The sequence below is a fragment of the Acinonyx jubatus genome, chromosome E2 (assembly GCF_027475565.1).
Source record: "Acinonyx jubatus isolate Ajub_Pintada_27869175 chromosome E2, VMU_Ajub_asm_v1.0, whole genome shotgun sequence".
NCBI classification, from domain to species: domain Eukaryota; kingdom Metazoa; phylum Chordata; class Mammalia; order Carnivora; family Felidae; genus Acinonyx; species Acinonyx jubatus.
In genome coordinates, this window is record NC_069396.1 from 39,537,460 (window position 1) to 39,557,582 (window position 20,123).

The window sequence follows — 20,123 nt, forward strand, 5'->3', positions numbered from 1 at the left end:
GGGCTGGTCTCCAGGCCAGACGGGCCCTCGGCTTCCTCACCTGTCAGGTAGGACAGTTGGGGAAGCTCCAAGGTGTCCTCCTTAGATGCCATCATAGGGAACAGGTTGAAAGATCATTGCTTAGAAGATGGGGCTTTAGAAAAAGAAACTGCCCGAAAGGGCTCAGAAGGGCCATCTCCCGAGCCTGACAGGCCAACCCAGCAGCTGGAGCGTGCAGCCCTGGAACCGAGGGCCAGAGTCGGGGCGTGGCGTGGGCGTGTGGGAATAATGCGGTCCTGAGGCACAGACTGTATGAGGCGGCAGTCATGAGGCACTGCGGAGGCAGAAAGCAAAGTGACCCTCCCCGGCTGAGCCCCGCTGTTGTAGGGGCTCGGGGCCGGCGGGGGCCTCCCTCCCCAGAAGTTTCCATGGGGAACTTCCCACCAGTCTGGCTGTGGGGCATGCTGGGCGCCTCCCAGGCCCTCACCCCGACCAGCCTATCAAGAGCATCCCTGAGCCCCCAGCTGATTTGCGAATGAGCGTCAAGGTCCGCCTGTGACACCGGCCGGTGATTTATCGCCCACGCCACACCTCCCACTTTCTGTTGTGCACTCGTGTCCTGTCCTTCATATCTTTCTTTAATCATGAGAGAGTAATTGCAGATATTTAAACACTCGAGTTTCCTGCAGGAATTTCTATACTGGGTTTTATAGGCCTTTTATAACAGAACAAATCACAGTTTGGATGAAATTCTGGGAATTCTCTTGCAGGATAATCATGCTCAGATTGCCTCCCCACTGCTAGCTTAATGTGGCTGTCCAAGTTTGGGATTTACTGGGGAGCCAATTTGTTTTAAGAAATTAACAAAACCAATACCTAAGTACCGTGCTGAACATAAAGTTTTTATTCATTTTGGTGAAAGGGGAAAAAAAAAAAAAAGAAAAGAAAAGATACCCAACATTCTACTACTCACAAAACAGCTCTTGAAAATCATTTTTATGAAACTGAATCTCGCTCCCCCAAATGATTCCCTCATGCTAAGTGGGATGCGGTGTGGCCTCGCAATAATCGCTCGCTTGTATTTGTCTGTTAAACCAGCTCAAACTTTGCAGGCTCTGCCTGACCATCTTTTTCCTTTTTTTTTTTTTTTTTAATTTATGTATGTTTTTACGGAGATGTAGGGAGCCACATCGATGAGAGAGAACTCTCACTTGGGGAGGAGTCAGATAGGGACAATGAGGATTTAGACACCCAAAAGGGAATCCGTATCCCTCATACCCTATACCCTACATGTATACAAACTGTATTTAGTTTTTTCAAAACGTGACCTAGAAATGAGAAAAGAAGAGGAAGAAGAGTGTGCTTTCAACGGAGTTGGATGTACGAACACCTCTTTGGAAAGCAACGGTATTTGTTCCTGGGTCTGGAGGCTTCCCTTGCCCTCCCTTGCTTTTGCCCAAGGAGTTCCAGTTCCGCTCAATGCTGGACACGGTTCTCTCTCTCACCATCACAGCTACTTGGGAACCAGATCTTATTTAAAGTATCTCCTTTTCTTCGAGCTGGAGCTGCAAAGAGTGGAGGGACCTCCCCAGGGAACTCCCTTTCGGTGCGTGAGGCCCACGGGGGTCCCATCTTTGCTCTCGGGGAGGCAAGCGTCCTTGTGGGACATTTACTCAATGTGTCCCCTGACCAGACCAGGTGCAAGTGGACGGAGGGTCCCAGATCCCACTCTAGCAAGGTTTTGGAGCTCTGAAGTGCCTTCTTAGTCCGACTGTAGCCCAAGGAGTCACTGTGGGATGCAGAGACCTGAGGGGACAGCAGAAGAACCATTGCTGGGGGTGAGGCATCCCCTTGGGCAGGTCTCCCAGCCCAGCCCCAGGCAGGTGCACCCCAGCATGGCTGCGAGCCGTGAAAGGAGAAGGAGACTCCAGCCGGTGGCCTTCATGAGCAGGTGTCTGTCCAGAGAAGGTGCACAAAGGAAGGAATCAACATAGTCAGCTAACAAGGGCTCAGTGCTCCTGCTGCGAGGGCGTGGTCCTGACTCTCTATGGAGTTGCGGGGTGGGGGGTGCACCTCGAAAAGACACTGCTGCCCTGTTATTGGCGCTTGGAGATACTTTGTGCGATCCCAACGCCCACATGAGTTGACTTTGTCTCTTGGACATGACAGTCCCTGCCACTGGTCACCACCCAAACTAGCCTCCTGAATATGTAAGAGAGAAGGCACCAGAGGACAAAGTTACCACATTTCTCACTTGTTCCAGCCCCAGGCAAGGCCATGTCCTGGGCAGTGTGAGCCCCGTGTCCACCCCCACGTCACCCCCGGCGTCTAGTCCTCGCACACTCACCCCTGCACCCTCTGCGGCCCAGGGCTCCCTGCAATGCCCATCAGCCAGCCCCAAGGGCCCCATCTGAGATCTTGTCCACTCGCAGTGGGCCGCTCCCGAAGCCCGCATGGGCCGGTCCAAACTTTGACCCGCTTCTGCACGTCCCAAACTTGTAGTCTGCTCCTGCATGCGTTACTACCTTGCCAGGGCCCGGGTCTAGCGCCTGGAGAATCATTGTCAGCCCCGAGGTCTGAAGCAGAGGCTCTCTGGGCCGCTCTGGTAGGACAGCTGGATCTAAAGCCCTGGCCACACCTGTGACTCAGGACCAGGCCCATTGCTAGAACCTTGGTTTCTGCTAGTCTGGAATTCTAGCCTAGAACGCAGAGCCCTGAGGGCCTTGAGATGGTCACTGGTGGAGAGAGAGGAGGCCGAGCAGCCATTTGCTCCAGCCTGTACCTCAGTGTGGCTGTTTCTCCCTGATGCCCGCCTCCTCAGTGCCCCCTGCTGGCCCATTTTCACACTGCATGTGGCTTTGAGCTACAGGGACCTCCTTTAAACAGGACGGCAGGCTCAACCTCAGAGCACAGGACTCCTCTCCAGGCGAAAGGGCTCCCTGGGTGCTGGCCCTGTCTCCCCATGAATGCTCTCCAGTCTCTCACCGAAGATGAATTAAGCACCTACTGTGTACCTTTGCTAAGAGCTGGGGATACAGCAGACAAGACAAAGTCCAGGCTCTTTTGGACCCTAAGCTCAGATCATCTGGAAACATGCAGATAAAGACATGTTTTAGACAGTGAGAAGGGCCATGAATGAAACAAAAGAGGGATGGGGGTACAGGTGTCAGTGTTAGATGCTGCAGTCGGGGACAGTCTCTTTGAGAAGGTGACACTTAAAAAGTGGCAACAAAGTGGGGCGCCTGGGTGGCTCAGTCAGCTAAAGCATCTGACTCTTGATTTTGTCTCGGGTCAAGATCTCGTGGTTTGTGAGCTCGAGCCCTGCATTGGTCTCTGCACAGACAGTGTGAAGGCTGCTTGGGATCTCTGTCTTCCTGTCTCTCTGCTTCTCCCCTGCTCTCTCTCTCTCTCTCTCTCTCTCTCTCTCTCTCTCTCTGTAAAGATAAAGAAATAAACATTAAAAAAAAGTGGCAACAAAGTGATGCAGGCGTGGTGGCACAAGGACACGGGAGGGCATTCTGGGCAGAGGAGCAGCAAGGCACAGGCTGGGCGGTCTGCATGAGTGTGCACGGAAGCATCTCCCTGGCGAAGTCTGGGCGGGAGGCGGGGGCCAGACCACAGGCATCGGTGAAGAGTCTGGCCTTCATCTGATGTGTGAGGAGACGCGCCAGGAGGGCCGAGGACTCATGACCCACCCTGGACGTCTGTGATCCCCCTCAGGACACGGAAAACGTGCATTTGGCACGGGCCTGCACCAACAGGGACCTGGGGAACACCGTTCTCTGGGAAGAATAAGTTTTTAACTATGAGGTTTTCCGTACCACGGCCAAGTTCTCTCTTACACAGCCCCATTTAAGAGAATTTTAAATCGTCAGCTTTTATTTATCGCAAGGCAGTCTCCCAGGCAAGGGCTCTGCCCTGGTGTTCCTCTCGGCTGGTGTCAGCAGGACGGAGGGGAAACCAAGGTCCACTGTCCCCCGCAGGCCTGACCCCAAGGCCCAGGAAGGGACACAGCCTGCATCCGAACCCCCCCCCCCCCCCGTGGCCGTCCACACTCCGTCTTCTCCCCTCCTCTTCCCTGGCTGCAGACAATGGGGCAGGAGACGGTCACCTTTTCGGATGTGGTTTGCCAAAACAGTGTCTGAATTAAATCTCTCCCGTTAAATCCTACCAGGGAGCCTCTGGTCCAGAGCGCTCCCTGGGTTGAACAGGAAACGTCGCGGGTGTTTGGGCCCTCACTAATTCCATTGTGCGGCTTTCAATGTCACTCTATTTAAATCCCTGTCAGGGAGCCCTTAAGGACAGCCAGTTTTATTTACTGTCAATATAACCGCTCCTTGGTTAATGCCGGCCTAAACGGCATCAGGGAAGGAAGCGCGGTGCGTCATAAACTGGACATCCACCCTGCTAAAGGAACAAAGAACGTTCCCGCCTCTCCTTGGCATATGTGCATATTAAAAAATTTATCGAGCCCATTTTAATATCTTTCGACTGATGGGAGGATTTTAAGACCTTTCTAAGTACCGTGGCAATGAATCCCATTTGTATTTCACCCAAATACGTGAAATCCAAAGTACTTTTTGATCGAGAGGAGAATCACCCGGCCCACACCTTGGGTTTTGGTAGCTCGGTTCCCGACAACATCAACAACAACAACAACGACGACGAAAAAACCCACATTGCAGCAATCAGCCTTCTAATGAGCCTCTAACTTGGTTTCTACCTTATCCCAAAGGTATAGGGAATAGCGCTGCTTTTTTTAAAATATCAAGAAAACATCATTTGCTCTAAAATGTCCCTAAAAGCAGGTCTAAATTGCCAATAAAGGCTAGGTAATTGTATCAGCATGGATCAGAAAGCATTTCTCAGGCCCGATGAAAGAGTTTGCAGGGCTGAAGAAGTGGAAATCTCCTGAGCACTCAGTCCTTGGGAAACTGACTGCCCCCCACCCCCAACCAGGTCGGGTGAAGGGAGGGATTTTCAACACAATGCAATTTCCCTCTGAAAGCCAAATGCCTCGCTCTCCCCCTCATTTTGTTCTAATTTGTTAAACTGAATTTCTCCTGAGTGGTCTGTAAGCTCAGGTTAAATCAGAGGAACTTTCTGGCTGCTTGGTTTTGAAAAGCACCAAAGAGACCCCTTCCTCGTGGCCCCTCCTAGCCCCCCGGTTCCGAATTATTTAATTATTTCTCTCCCCATCCAGGTTGATGGTTCATGGCCGCGAGAAAGCAAAAACGCACGGAAGGCTTGATCTTCTTAACAGCGCGGCCAGTCTTGCCCTCCACCTTAGAGTTCTATAATCACTTGACTAGCAAACACATATACAGTATAAATATTTAAGAAAAAGTAAATTCCATTAAGCTGCTGTGTGATAGATACAGTGGTACGTACTTATCTTTGAAATATTAAACTCCAGACATTTATATCCATACAAAAAAGAGTTTCCTGCCATTTGATGAGAATTATGTGCCTGGCACTAATAAAATATTAAACTCCAATTTAAAAGATAAGTATCTTATCCACTTTTTTCATAATAAAACACTTTACAGTGCTCAGGAAAGCCAATATGCATCAGAATTTCCATACAATACTGTATTTACAAACTTTCATAAAAGTTTTGTGTCTGCATTTATCAGTGACTGGTTTTACACTAGCATCCAGATTATTCTCCCTAATGACATGGTGCATTTCAATAATGCATGATGGAAGGTGTACAAACAGCCTTTGTTTTTGTGTATGGTAATCCCGTATTTTTGGTTAGGGCTCTCCCTGCCAGTTAATTAAATGGAGGTGGTCACTAGGATTGCATTATCCTTTTCAGTCCCCATTATATAAATTAATGTCAAACTGATGTAATGTTTCATGTTTAAAATAACAGATACAAGTGTTAAAAATTATAGCCTGCATTTTTCCTATTTGACAATGCATTATTTTCAGCTGCAAATGTCAGTCTCTAACCCCTGCCAAGAATATTGTGGAGAGGGCAATGAGTAGTAAGTGTTAGTTATCAGATTTAGTGTCTTTTGAAATTTGCCCAGTGTTGCCAAGGTGGGGGTGGGAAGCAGTCAATGAGTGTGTGTGAATTAATGGGGGCTCCCTCTTCGGGGCCCTGCGGGATGAGGAAGGGAGCTGGAGCCCTCAGCCTCTCCCTTGCAAGGGCTGCCCAGAGCACAGTGGAGGGGCCCTGGCACAGGCCTGGGAGGGCCAGCTCGGGGTGGTGTCCCGGGCACCTCTGTACTAGGAATAGCTCAGAGACAGGACCAGCCAGAACTTTGTGACATTTTCAAATGGCCTCACCTAACGTGACCTGGGCTTCATAAGCCCTGGTTTTTTCTTTGTAACATAAATCTCACCTTTGGCTTAGACGTTGTGGAGCTGGGCTTGGTTACTGACGGGACGTTCCTGATGCCCGCGACCCTTTGGTCTCCCACAGCGGAAGTCACATGCGGAAGCCTCTAGGTCCCTGCAGAGATTGGCTTTGACAAAAGGATTTCTATTAGCAGCCTTCTCCTCTTCCTTCTTTGTTTTGATAGATGTCGAGAGACAGCTCTGCCTTAAGAAATGTAATTACTCAAGAGGATGATTGGAACTAAAAAGCTAGGAGAGGTAAAGAGCGTGATGTTTGAAATAAACAGAAATCACTGCGGGGGCAAAACCCCAGTCCCTTCACGGGCAGGTTTGGGATAGAGAAGCGGAATGTACATTCCTGACCTGTGTCCCCGGGCTCAGGAGCAAGCCGCTGCTTTTAGCTTGGGCGATACTGATTCATAGGACCAGCTCAGTTTCCAATACCCACAGGTCCCAGAGCGACACTGGATACTCTGAAGCTGGGATCCCTGGAAGAGACCCTTATTCCTAGTGAACTCCAGGCTTCCAGCAGGAAGTGTGACCCTTCAGAGGAGGGGGTGACGATGCTTGCCCTCTCTGCAGCCAGAGGTGGCCGACTTGTCCTGTGAGTATCACCAATTCAACACCTTAGAGAAAAACCCTGTCCAGTTCTGGCGGAGAGAGCAGAGGTGACTATCCACAGAAATTTTAAAATAATAAACATCCTGTAGGCCAAAAGGGCAGTAGATTTGCAAGTTGTCTATCCACTGGGTATGTGTCCCGACAAAGCAGACAAAAATGTGTTTTATTTTACCCTGAGGATAGGAGTGCAAGGGGTCATTTTTGCAGATGTGAGGGACCGTTGGTAAAAGTGACAAGTGACTCTTGCGCTGCTTGGCTGCAGACATCAGCTAATTCTTGAACAAGGGCTCTCTCCCCTTCCCTTCCGGGAGACGAGCAGGGGAAGAGCTCCTTATTTCTGTAAATTACTGCAGAAACAATGGGCTGCAATTATCATCACGTTTGAAAAGCATCCACTAATTACACTCAGGATAAACTGCACTTAATACCTATGATATCTATTATGAGCAAATCAGTGTGATGCCCTAGCATGCACTGATCCCTTTATCTTCCAATATTTGGAAGAAATAATTGCTCTGTAAAGAGTTTCTTAAAAGCCTGGCCTGCTGGGCTTCCCTTCGGCAGCTGTTCCGAGGGCTGTCGTCGGAGGGGGACGTCAGGGCTCAGACTTGTTAATTTGGGGGGGTTGCATCGGCGTCCCGCCTCAACCACGCACCACTGTGTGACCTCGGGTGAGTTTCCTGACCTCTCTGAGCCTCTGTTTCCTTCCTCGTGACACGGAGGAAAGAATGAGACTTACTTTCTGGGGTGGTTAGGAGGATTAAAGGTGTCAATGCATGAAAAGCATTTAAACTGTTGCTCTGGCATGTGATTTAGAGGTTCTGGGAGGATTGGCTACAGCCTCTCGCAGGGTCACAGGGGTGATGCCGACGATGGTATCTCTGGCGGTGGGGGTGGGGGTCCGGGGTCTGGTCAGACCCTCCAGCGCAGAGGCCTTGTCTCCTGGCCTCCCCGGGGAAACTCAGAAGCACATCACCTAAAAGGGGGGCTTTGAAAAGGAGACTGCACGCGAAGCAAGATAATGACCGCAACAACGTTTCAGGACCAGAAACATGGTCCTCACTTATGTGTTGCTTGGCCCCCTGCAAACCACTCTGCTCCCTGCTTGCAGCCGGCTGCCTCTACCTGAGGAGGAGCCCTGCCCCCACCTCCTCTCTGACCTTTCACCTCCTCTCACCTCACAGCCAGAAGGATCTTCGACTACAACAGGCCCTGTGGTGCCTCGGATGAAAGCGGCTTCCTCCTTGCCCCAGGCTCAAGTTCAAGCTCTGTGCCAGGACTCCTTTCTCCAGCCTCACCTCTACTCACTCAGTGTCTCTCTTTGTGCTCCAGCCAGGTGGAATCTTGTGTAGTTCCTGGAAAATGCCACATCTTCCTTCCGCTCTTGTCTTTGCAGGGCGTTGAGCAGGGACAGGCAGGGACTCTAGGGTTAGACCCCTCAGATGCAAATCCCTGCCCGTGACTGAGAAGTTGTGTGACCTTGGGAGAGTTCCTTAACTTCTCTGAGTATCGGTTTTCCCATCAATAATCCAGAGTATCTATCTCACAGGCTTGGAATGAGGATTAGTTAGAATATAAACGATGCTAGGGGCCTTGGGTAACCTTTTTTCCTTGAGGCATGAGCCTGAAGAAAGGGTGACTTCTGGGAAATTTGAAGATGAGTCCTCTGAGATGGGAGAGGCTGCTTGCTGTTTTCTGTCTTCGGTCTCTTGGCGATTAAGGCTTAAGCTTCCTTTCCCTGGAAGTCTCTTCTATTCCCCATCCCACCTCATATGCTCTAGCCGTGTGTGATTCACTATTTGGTCTCCCAGAACATGATCCTAGTAGGACCTTAAGGAGCCGGAGAAGCCCAAGGCCAAATGGGCACTTGTAATTTCCAGATCCGGCCTTTGAAATTACTGATAGGCCATCATTGTTCTTATTCATATAACCTGGTACATGATTGTAGATTCACCTTGAGGACCATTCTAGTCTTGCTCTAATATTCTTTTTGTCTAGGAAAAAACACAAAGCAGAGAGAAGGAGTGTAGTTATCTATAATACAACTCTGAATTAAGAAAAGTTACCCAGAAAAAGAAAATGAAGAAGAAAAAGAAGGAGATGACAGAGGAGGAAGGGAAAGAAGGGGAGAGAGGGAGAGGGGATGGGAAAAGGAGGAACAGAAGAGGAGAAGGAGGGAGAGAAGGAAGGAAGGAGGGAAGGAAGGAAGGAAGGAAGGGAGGAAGGAAGCAAGGATGGAAGGAAGGAATGGAGGAAGGAAGGAAGGAAGGAAGGAAGGAAGGAAGGAAGGAAGGGAGGAAGGGAGGAAGGGAGGAAGGAAGGAAGGAAGGAAAGAAAGCTGAGAACCCCTGTCTGGCTTCCCTGGACCCAGCTCACTTTCTACCATATAACTTGAAGCTGATCTCATGGAAAATTTGATGCCTGAAATCTGAAACTATCTGTTCTGTGTGACAAGGATGGGGTGGGTGGCTTCTGTCTGCAATTTAAGGTAAAATTAACGCATATGCTTCGTCGGTATTTTCACAGTATAAGACTTCCAGCCAAATGCGAGTGTTTCCACACACTTCCTTCTTGAGAAGACAGATTTGCATATGCATTAAGGCCATTTTATCAGAATGCACACACAGAGGAATGACACATCTCATTGACAGCGCCCGGGTGACGGATAACTCAACACAAAACATACATTTGAGAGGAAAATAGGAGGAGGAATAGAATTAAGGGCCGGTGTGCGAGTGGCATCGTGTTTTGTGCGAGGAACCACAGATCGGCTTACCTGACTCACTTCCAGGCTCTGGCTCCACAGGAGTCGTGAGTCAGGTGGTGACAGGTGCCCCCGGATCTACCTGCGTTCCCTGCCGGGGCTGCTGGGCAGCGGCATCTTTGATGACTCGTGGCCTCATGGCGGAGGCAGTGAGCCTGTGTACCTACAGCCCCACCCCTGACCACCTTGCTTTCCTACCTCCTCCCTGGTCACCCTTGTTCAGGCGTTCTGGCCACTCCCCCTCCCCGGTTCATGGAACTTAATGACTCTAGAAAATTGTCCAGTTCATGCACTCACTCACTCACTCACTCCTGCCTAGCTTGTTTGGGCTGCTTCACGTCTGACTCTCCAGGAGCCCAGGGCTCTGTTCTGGCCACCCCCTCACTTCCCACATCCACAGCCCTCGATGGTCATTGGACGAATGAGTGGCTGCCCCAGACTGCCCACGACGTTCTTTCCCCCTCCTCCCCCAGATGTGTCATTTGCTTCTCTGGAATTACAAGCCTCCTTGTGAAGTGTGGAGGGTATTCAATGCTTTTATCCACGCCTTTTATGCCCCAGGAACTGTGTTAGGTCCGAGGTCCAGCAAAGAGCAAGATAGGTACCACCTCTGTCATGATGGAGAGGACGGTGTATAGAAGATACATTCAACAGAAGATCGCGCAACCATTTAATGAGAATGGTGGCGGGTAATTAAGAGGCTCATGTGAAAGCAACGTCATCGGTGTTCTGCTGAGGAGCCGCTGGATGGTTGCCAAGGCATGTCCACATCTAGCGTGCCTTCCTGCTACGCGGGCCACCGACCGCCAGGAGGCCTGGTCCTGGCTCAGTGCCTCGCAGAGTGGCCACACTCAGAGGGGCACCATGCCCTTTGGCATCCCCGAGGGCCACGGCCTCTCTCTTCTTGGAAGCTGGCACGAAGAGGAAGCCTTTCCCTGCCACCCCCTACCCACCCCCCCCAGCACATGTATGTTCAAGTCCAAGGGTGCCTGGGACCCTCCCACTTAGGCAGCCATGATGCCACTTGGAATGCCTTCTTCTTTCGTTTGCCAAGTGAGCGATTGCCTCCAGGGATTATAGGGAACGGGGGGGGGGGGGGTGCAAAGGAGAGTCCAAGGTGTCGGATGTGGATCTGATGGTGCCAGCTCAGATAGGGCCTTCACACCCGAATCATCTGGCAAATCCAAGTTGAGAAATCAAACACAGGCACACCCAACCCTTCTCTTTTTATGAGATGTCTCTGCGATAAGTGGAGATGACAAACGTGTGCTCGGTTTTTTCAAAGGCCTGGGCGAGTCGCGGTGGCTCTCTTTCCTTTCTTGAGCATGTGGACCTGGCTCCCAGGGGAAACCTCTCGTGCAGATTCACCTGTTAGAGTCACCCGTCACCTGAAGAGTGGCAGGAGGCTCAGCCACCTGGTCTGGCCCACGTGCTAATGAAGGTGGTGGCTGAAAACTCGTGTCAATGACAGACACCCAAGCCCACTGTTGCCGGGAAGTCAAAATTCCGCTGCAGGTAAGCCCACACGTGTACTGTCTCTAGGTCCCCCCCTCTGCGGGAGCAAACGTACAGTTTGGGGCGGGAAGCACCTTAGCAAATTACAGACAATTGTCCAACTTGGCCCTATATGTAATCATATTAATCTGCATTACTTATGCAAAAGATCAAAAACTCACCCACTCTTTTTAGCTCTTTCTCGTTATGGAGGTGCAGCCAGCGTCACGGGCAAAGATCCAGGTCCCTAGGACTGTTTTAAACTCTGTCCCCAGTCCCCATCCTGTTCCTCCAGCCAGCATTCAGCTGAGGCATGTGGCTAACGGTGGAAAGACAGGAGCCATCACAGATCACCGAGGATAATTTGTGCGAGGGCAACATAGCTGAATGCAATTAACCCTATTGTCAGTGGTTAAGATTCTTGCAATGACAGGTGAATCTGAAGTGCAAGATATCAGAACGGTTTGTTGTGAAATTCCCACCTAGAACTCTATCAGTTTGCTAAGAAATTGCAGCAAACTCAAAAAAAAAAAATTCTTTTTATCAAGTGTCTCCCTGGGTGCTAAGTCTATACTACATTGTTGCAATATATTATTTTTTTCTGTTGCAGACATTGGTGATGGCTCACGTCTTCACACCCTCTCTAACCTGGAAGCTTCCCTATGTCTTTAGGAGAGAATTTGTAATTGTTGGAATATTCTTGGCCATCCTTCATTTGGAATTTATGTGGTAATTTCAGCAAAACCGAGACCTTGTGCAGGAGTTTTCATCTTTTTCAAGGCTGCCTCTATTTCTTGAGATGCTGGAGGCTTTCCAATTATTCCTTCTGGTCTCTTTGGATGTGAATTGTAACAGATCAGCTGAGAGTCGCAGTTCAACATTGTTAAGCTTATCAATATAAATATAATGTTAAACCCCTTTTAGATAATTGGAGCTATGTGTGAAAATGTGACCAATTTGTGCATAAATTGGTCCTACACTTCTTCCTGGCATAGACAGAGAGAGAGGGAAAGAGAGACCAACCATATGTGAGGCTGGTTCGCTTCTTCTCGAGGACTTTTCTACACCTTGAGTCCTCGATCTGGTTTTGTGGCTGCTGACAGTCGGGAACCTGCAGAGGTTATGCAAAACCGTAAGGCCCTTGGCCCTTTTGCACCACATCCTTCCACCCTAGAGGCTACAGAGTGAATATCAACAAGGCACTTACACATCGCACCAATGGTAAGTTGCAGACAGTCTTGAGATTTAACTGTCTCTGCTTGGACAGCTACCAAATTCAAACAACCAAATGGAGAGACTGACGCCCATGGAGAGGGGGAAGAGAGGGTGCTGAGGGAAATCCTGGAACTGACTCCTCTTGCTTGGAAACCTTGCTGAAACCTCGGGATCCTGGAAAGCTCACATCCTTTTTGCTGTGTGAGAATTCGCGTGGGGACGGGGGCGGGGACCAGTCCATTCCCCCAGCCCGGGGTCCTCTGCGGCCGGTCAGGAGGCAGGCACCGGGTATTCTACGACCGCCCACAGTGTTTTTGCAGCATCGGAAGGGTGTTTCTCAACAACGTTGAGCTAAGTATTATTATTCAAACTCCAGAAATAAAGAAATGGAGGTGCTCAGAAGATTCAGACTAAAAACAGAACAAAACAGAAACAGCTGTTCAAGGATCTTCAGAACAACTTCTGAAGTCCATTCCATGGTCTGCAAATTCTAAGAAGCGTGCTTCTTTGCCTACGACAGAGCTGCGACGGGAGCGTGAGTAAGGCTGGAGGAGCATGCGGGGTCGCTTGAATATCCTTCTCCTTCCCGCTTCTCGGGCTCACTCAGAGAACACGGTGGCTCCCCCTTTGAGCCCCACACAGGTTTGACTTGTGACTTCAAGGGGGCTCAGAGTGGGAAGGTGTAGAACAGCTTCCCCAAACCAAACAGGGTCCCAGAGACCCCTCTCCCTGGGACGAGTTGCGTTGCCGAGAAAACCAAAGACGACCTTTTAAACTTGCGGTCACGGTTCCAAATGGACCGCAAGGTTTCCTGGTCATGAGCGTTCCTGAGACACCTCGCCTCTCCCCTCCAGCCTGGGGGCAAGGGCGCACAGCAAGAGCTTTCTTGGACATCAAATGCTCTGTTAAAGCAGAAAGATGGGTGAGGCAGACATGAATCAGAAAGCATATGGATCCAATTTGGGTTTAAAAATTAATGGGAAAACACATTCTCCTCAAACTCAAAACAATGAAAAATATTTCTTAAGCAGGCAAAAAATCCAAAATACAGCTGGGTTTGCCCAGCTCCGCACAGATTCCTTGCCGCCCCGGTCTCCTTCTTTGATTTTCGAAACGAGCAAGAAGAGCGGAAGGATGCGTGGAATAAATCAGGGCAGCACGAGGTAGGTGTCGGCTTCCAGCAGGAGGGGCTGCCGGGAGCAGGTCCTGAGAAGACGTGGCCAATGGACAGGACAGGTGCCCAGAAGGGAGGGGTGAAGAGCCACGAATGTGCCTGGGACAGGGACATAATAATCTCATAAAATCTCCAATGAGCTCATGAGAAGGCAAGGGAATCAGAAAGGAAAGGGGAGTTGATCTTCTGTCACCCCCTGGGTGTGACCTCGCCATAGGAGAAGGATCCTGTCGGGCACAGTCCCCAGGCGGTCCTTCCCTTGGTAAACCCGTCCTTTCTCCTTCCCACCCTCCCACGGCCACAGATCTGCAGAAGCCCGGGTGACTTTTCCGAACCTGGTTCATTCCCTGGTGGCCCAGCCAGGCCTCCTGAAGAAACCAAGGATGAGGAATTTGTTGATGAAAGTGACAGGCCGTGGGAGGGGAAGTCTGGATCGTCACCCTCCGTGGCAGACCAGAGTCTGTAAATTGCCCACTCCCTTCCTCGATTTTGCCGGTCAGCAATCATTCCTGAACTTCATCCTCCCCAATCCCCTGGACCACCTCCCCATCTTGGCCTTCCTTCTCAGCAGGTGGCCTTGCCTTTTACTTTAAAGATAAAACACAAGCTGCCAGCTGACACACACCTGAACCTGTCACCACACCTGTCATTTTGTTCGCATCAAAACCCATCCGTTTTGTTCCTTCCCATGTCAGGGAAGAGAGAGTCCCTCTGTCCATGCTAATTCCTCCAGCCATATGCCGGTCCCGTCCCTTTGCCTCCCCCCCGGGGGCCCTGAGAAGCTGCAACCTCTGCTCCTTCGGAGACAGTTCTCTTCTTTGTGGTGTGTTTTCAGCACAGCGTTTAAACACTCCATCTCAGAGGCAGACCGCCTGGTGTGGTAACCTTGGGGTGGCACCCAGCTTTCCCGTTCCTGGCGTCCCCATCTGCGAAGTGGCGACAATAAGAGCTCCTACCTAAGACGAAAAGAGTTAATACGTATAAAACACTCGTAACGGTGGCTAGCGCATCGTATGCATAACGTAAAGGTACGTTACCCTGCTTCCTTTCTGCCAAGATTTAAATGTGCTCAGGCCTCTCATAGTAAAGAAGAAATTCTTTCTCAAGCTCACATCAACCTGCAACTACTGTCCTTTCCAAGTTCACCCTTGCCTTTAGATCTCTTGGGCGGGAGAGCTATGAACACCTGTTGCTTCCCGCCTTGAGTCCATGGTAGTCCAAGTCTCCCTGCCTCTCTTCCAGTGAAACTTTGGGCCAGGCCATTAAATCTGTTTGTCTCATGCCACCGTATCTCTAGGACCCTTGGCGCTGGTGACCCGTGCCCCTGCTTGCCCACTCCAGCCCAGTCCTCTCCCCTGAGCACCCCCTGGACAAGGACCTTCAGATGCCTCACCAGCATCCAACTCTGCCCTTCTCTGTTGTCTCCAACATATCCATGGGGTGGGGGTGTGGGGGGGGGGTTGTCACTGAGCACCCTGCGGTTTAAACCAATGGCCTAGGGGTCATTCTTAAGCATCTCCTGTCTCTTACGTTGATCTTGTTTCCTATCTGCCGGTCAGAGTCCTGGGCATCTCTCCAGATCCATCACCAACTCGCCAACTCAGCCCTCTATCACTCTGCCCCTGGATTACTGCAATTGCCCATCAAGTGTCCCGAGGCGTCCAGCCATTCTCCCCTCTCATCTGCCCTCCACACTCCAGTAGGGAGAGTCCTTCTGGTATCACTGCCACTATCCCGTCCCAGTCGCCACTGAACACTCAGTGATGGTTTACCATTGCCCCGAGGATGAGGCCCAAACCCCTTACCCTGCTTTTCAAAGACCTTGGCTTGTTGACGACTACTAAAATGGCCAGTGAGAGGTCTCTATTTCTCTCTGTATCCTCTATGTTCCAGCCACACAGATTTAGTGGACATTTGTAATGTACAGTTTTCCGGCAACTGAGCAGTTTGATTTGGGAAGTCCCCCGATGTGAATCTGCACCCAAAGGGATAGTTCCGTTCCCCGCTCACTGGCACCTTACGTGAGATCATGTGACTCAGACTTGCCAGTCAGGTGCTCGGTGATGGTGGCACCGGGAGGGTAGGCTCGACTGTGTTCCTGGCAGTCCAGCTTCCTTTGATTTCTGCATGATTCCTCAGCCTTCCTTTCCTGCCATAAGCTGTCGATAGGCTTCCGATTGACTCCTTTTCCTTTGAAGGTATGCAGAGTCAGTGCCTAGCGTTCCTAATCGAGAACTCTTGGTGGTTACGTGGAATTTCTCGCAGACCCGCAGACACACAAGGCTTGTGAATTTCCCCTGTATGTGCTTCACTTGGCCCCCTCCTCCTCATTCTGAAAACCTGGATTTACAGCTGCCTTCTTTGTCTGGAACCCCACCCAGCCTTCCTCACCTAGACTAGGTTAGATGCCCCTGCACAACGTCTCTGTAGCTCCGTTCTCTCCCTATCATGGCACTTACACCCTTACACGTGAATGCCTGCTGAGTTGTCTTCACCACTGGATGCGAGATGTTCAGGCACCTCATCTGCCTTGTTTACACTTGACTTCCCAAGGCCCAGTACCTGGTATACCATGGGTCACAGAGCAGCTCTCACTAAATGTTGGAGACGTGAATGGATGCGTTGCAGCCCCGTCCCGGTGCCTGGAATAGTGGTTACTAACGCACAGGTCCCTGGAAGTCCTAGGCTCCTGATACTCTGCTGGGAATAACTTGCCCATTTCATCTCCAGGCCCCACGCTTTAGATCTCGCTCCCCATTCTTTGTAGAAACCCCCGACAACGGGGACACACACAGACCTGGATCCTTCCTGGCGCAAGCCAATCTGTGGCGTGTCGTTTTGTGGCGTTCGTGGAAACTGTGCCATAGAAGTACTTGACCAAGAACTGGCTAGAGTGAAGCACCCTGCCAGGGGCACCGGAAGAAGCGCCCTGCAGAAATGGTAGCAACAAGATAGTAGAAAAAGAACAAACACGAGAAGGCGTTAGCCTTTTCCAAGAGAATATTAGCTCTTGCTTACTACATGGTGAGTACTGAGTATATACTTGTGGATTGATTGATTGAATGTTTATTACTTAAAGTAAAGCAACAGAAAACACACTCAATCACCTTCATGATAAGTCAAGCATAGGAAATTCATAAAACGTTCCATAGAATAAAACATATGCATGGCATCGGATTGCCCAGCACCTATTAGTATTGACTGAAGATAAGAAAAAAATAGGATCGTCATGACTTTATTTAGATAACACCAGAAATATTTAATATAAGGGCTTTCGTGATGTCGTTTACACACTTGCTCTTCCAATTCCCTTTTCCTTACAATATCTTATTTGATGGCTTGTGAATTCTCATGACTTGGAGTTCATGTTTCAGAAGTATAATCCCCGGGGGGAAGGAATGTACTAGTGTCCTTATCCACCTCTATCCATGGCTCTTCTTCACAAAAACACCCTCTGCTGTTCCTTCTGGTCCATTCTTTTTTTATTGCCTTCCCTGCTGCTCTACCCAACTCTTATGGCAAGGCCTCTTTCAAGTGTGACCTCCTCTGAGAAATCTCTCTGGATTATCCCAGCCCATCCTCTCTTGCCTTTCCCTGAGCACCTCCAGGACCCGATTCTCTATTGACTGCTTATGCTGTGTGGTTGTGTCATTTATGAGTTAAGTCCAACAAAGACAAAACTAAGTCTGAGACAAAATTAACCGTCTGTTTATTCATAACCATACAGCAAGGGAACCCATCTGTGTCACTTTCGTGGGCAAGGTTTCAAGGGCGTTAGAAAGGAGTACGTTTCATAGAGTAAAAAGGGGAAATATGGAGACGGTCTCTGATTGGCAAACACCCTGTTAGGATGGGGTTTGGGAAGCTGGGGAGACTTTCTAATTGGTCTTTGGATCCAACTGTGGGTTGGCTGCAGTTTGGGGACTTTTCAAGAGTGGAAGGATTGTTCAATGTTGGGATGGAGGGTTTTCTGTGCCCGGCCATTTCCTGGAACTGGTGGGGGCGGGACTGCTGGCTGCCATGGCCGGCAGTCTCTCAAGTCTGATAGCACAGCTTATGGGCCGCCACGAGGCAGAAATCATGTCTCACACATTCCTTGTATGTGCTTCACTTCTTGGCTTACCGCCAGCATTCAGCCCTACTTCCAGATTTAACGTGAAGACTTGTTGAATTGGCTTTGGGGACGGAATGGTACTGTATGGCTACATACTCCCTAGTATATTTGCGTGTGCATGTGCGTCTGAGTGTGAGTGTGTATACGTGTGTGTGTTCTCGTATCTGGAAAATGTGTAGGTTGACATGAGGAAGGGGCATGAATTGATATGTCCTGTACATCACTGTTCTTAGTACTCCCCCATCAAAGAAATCCATTGCTGAACGTGTGTGTGCCCAGTGTCTAGCTGATTTTGAGGTGTCTGGCCAAGTACTGAGGCATTGGGAAGGTGGCAGTCAGGAGACAGGTGACGTCCTATTGAGGACTGTCCCGGAAGTACTCTCCCCAAAGTACAACTGAGCTGCGTCGGCTGCATTTCTAAATAAGCCAGCCAGTGTTCAACAGGATGGAGATGCTCTGACAGGCACAGGAGTTGCCCTGCAGCCTTGGGTACCCAGAAATCATACATAGAGAGGACATATTGCTACAGCGCTACCTGTGTGAATGAAACTGGAAACTTCACCATGGAATCATGGAGTCTAACATGTTCCACTGGAAACACTAGCATGAGGCAGAACCCAGAGGTCAAAACCCATAGGAACTAAGACAACTTTTGGAAAACCCGGTCATAATGAACATCTGTGGGCTGATGGGTCGAATGAATTCATGTTCTTAAAGGTGAGGGCCAGCTGCTTCCTAGCAGCTCTTGTCTACTGTTGCTGGGGCCATCATGCATTTTGACCACACTCTGGGCATGTGGAGTGAAGACAGCAGATGGGTGAGCGGTGACGAGCAGCATCTGGTGAGGATGAGTATCTTCCGGACTCAGGCCATGTGACCCAGCCTGGTGAGATGGGGGACTAGGGTGCTGAGGGGCAAGACAACATGGAACATAGCTAAACTATTCTGCCCTTTCATGGCCACTGAGGGTGGATGGCTTTGACATTGGCTGTTCCTGCAGAGAGAATCCCTGTCCAGCCCAAGTCATGCCAGTTGCTGGCTATGACTTTGCATCTCTCTGTTGATTTTTTTTTTCTTCTCAAAATTAGATGACAGAGTCATTGTGCCCTTGGAGCTTCCATGGCATAAATGCATTGGTCAGTCTTTTGATAAATAGACTTTGAAATGCTCTACATATGCCTACAACAAGCTTTTATCCATTTGGCTAATTTTATTCTTTGTAAGCCACAAAAGACAGGGGAAAATGGCCCTGTGATTAGATCTGGTTCTGAGACTGGGAGAAGAAAGTGGAATCTGAGCCGCCCTGCAACACGTGAGCAAAGCATCCTTTGTACGAAAGGTGGAATCAGAGAACCAGGGAATCTGGGGACTTGGGAGGGAGTGTTGAGGCCCTGCAGCCCTGAAGCTCTCAACACTAACCCTCCAGTCGGGCTCAGAATCACCTGGGTTGGAGGTGGGTGGGAGACAGTGTTGCTCTTACAATTCGGGGTTCAAATGTAATCTCCGCCAGTGCTCTGTGCCTCTGTTGCTTTTCATACAAAAGGTGGGAAAATAGTATGTATCTCACAGGGTTGTTATGACTAGTACATGTGGTCACCCTATAGTGTTTCCAGAGCAGGATCTAATAATAAATGTCAATCATGTTGAAGTTCAGAGTGAGGAACAAGGATAAGCTGGCAAACCACCAATTCAAGCCAGCCGATCTCCCAGCTCAGCAGTGCCTTCCTCGGTGTCCCTAAAGGTGTCACTTTGTTCTTTCCCCCTCTGGAAAGCCTGGCTATTGGAGGCTGTGTCTTGATTTTACGGAGCTCTGCCTCGGGACACTGTTGCCCTCTCACCCTGGTCCTGCTCTCATGACCTCTCAGGCTGCACACGTGTTTTGAGGAACTATGACATGAAAACAAACATGGTGGTTTCATTAGATGAGCTATGCCAGCATTTCACCCAATGTGAAATTTCTCAGCCCAGTTCCACCTTGCTGAGTTAAAGCATCCTCCCTGAGCACAGGACACACAGCTGGGCACCAAGAGGGAAGCAGCGAGCGATATAGCCACGAACAGGTCTAAAGCAGGGGTCCCTATGGTGACGGTGCTGGGGAAAGGGCTAAAGGTGAAGTCCAATTTACACCGTATTGGGTGTAAATTGGTGAGATTGCATCAGGGGGCCTCCGTGCTCACCGGGGCCCCACATCTCCATACCTTGTCCTGCTGTTACCATCTTGAAATTCTTAACAACCTTTGAACAAAGCGTTCTGCATTTGCCTTTTGCGCTGAGATCTACAACTTATGTGGCTGGTCTTGGACTGAATTTAAATGTACGTGACCCACTGACGCCAACATTCTCCTGTTGCTTTACTTCCTCCCTCCGGCTGCTGACACTGTGGACCTCCCCTGACTCTGGGCACAAGTTCACAA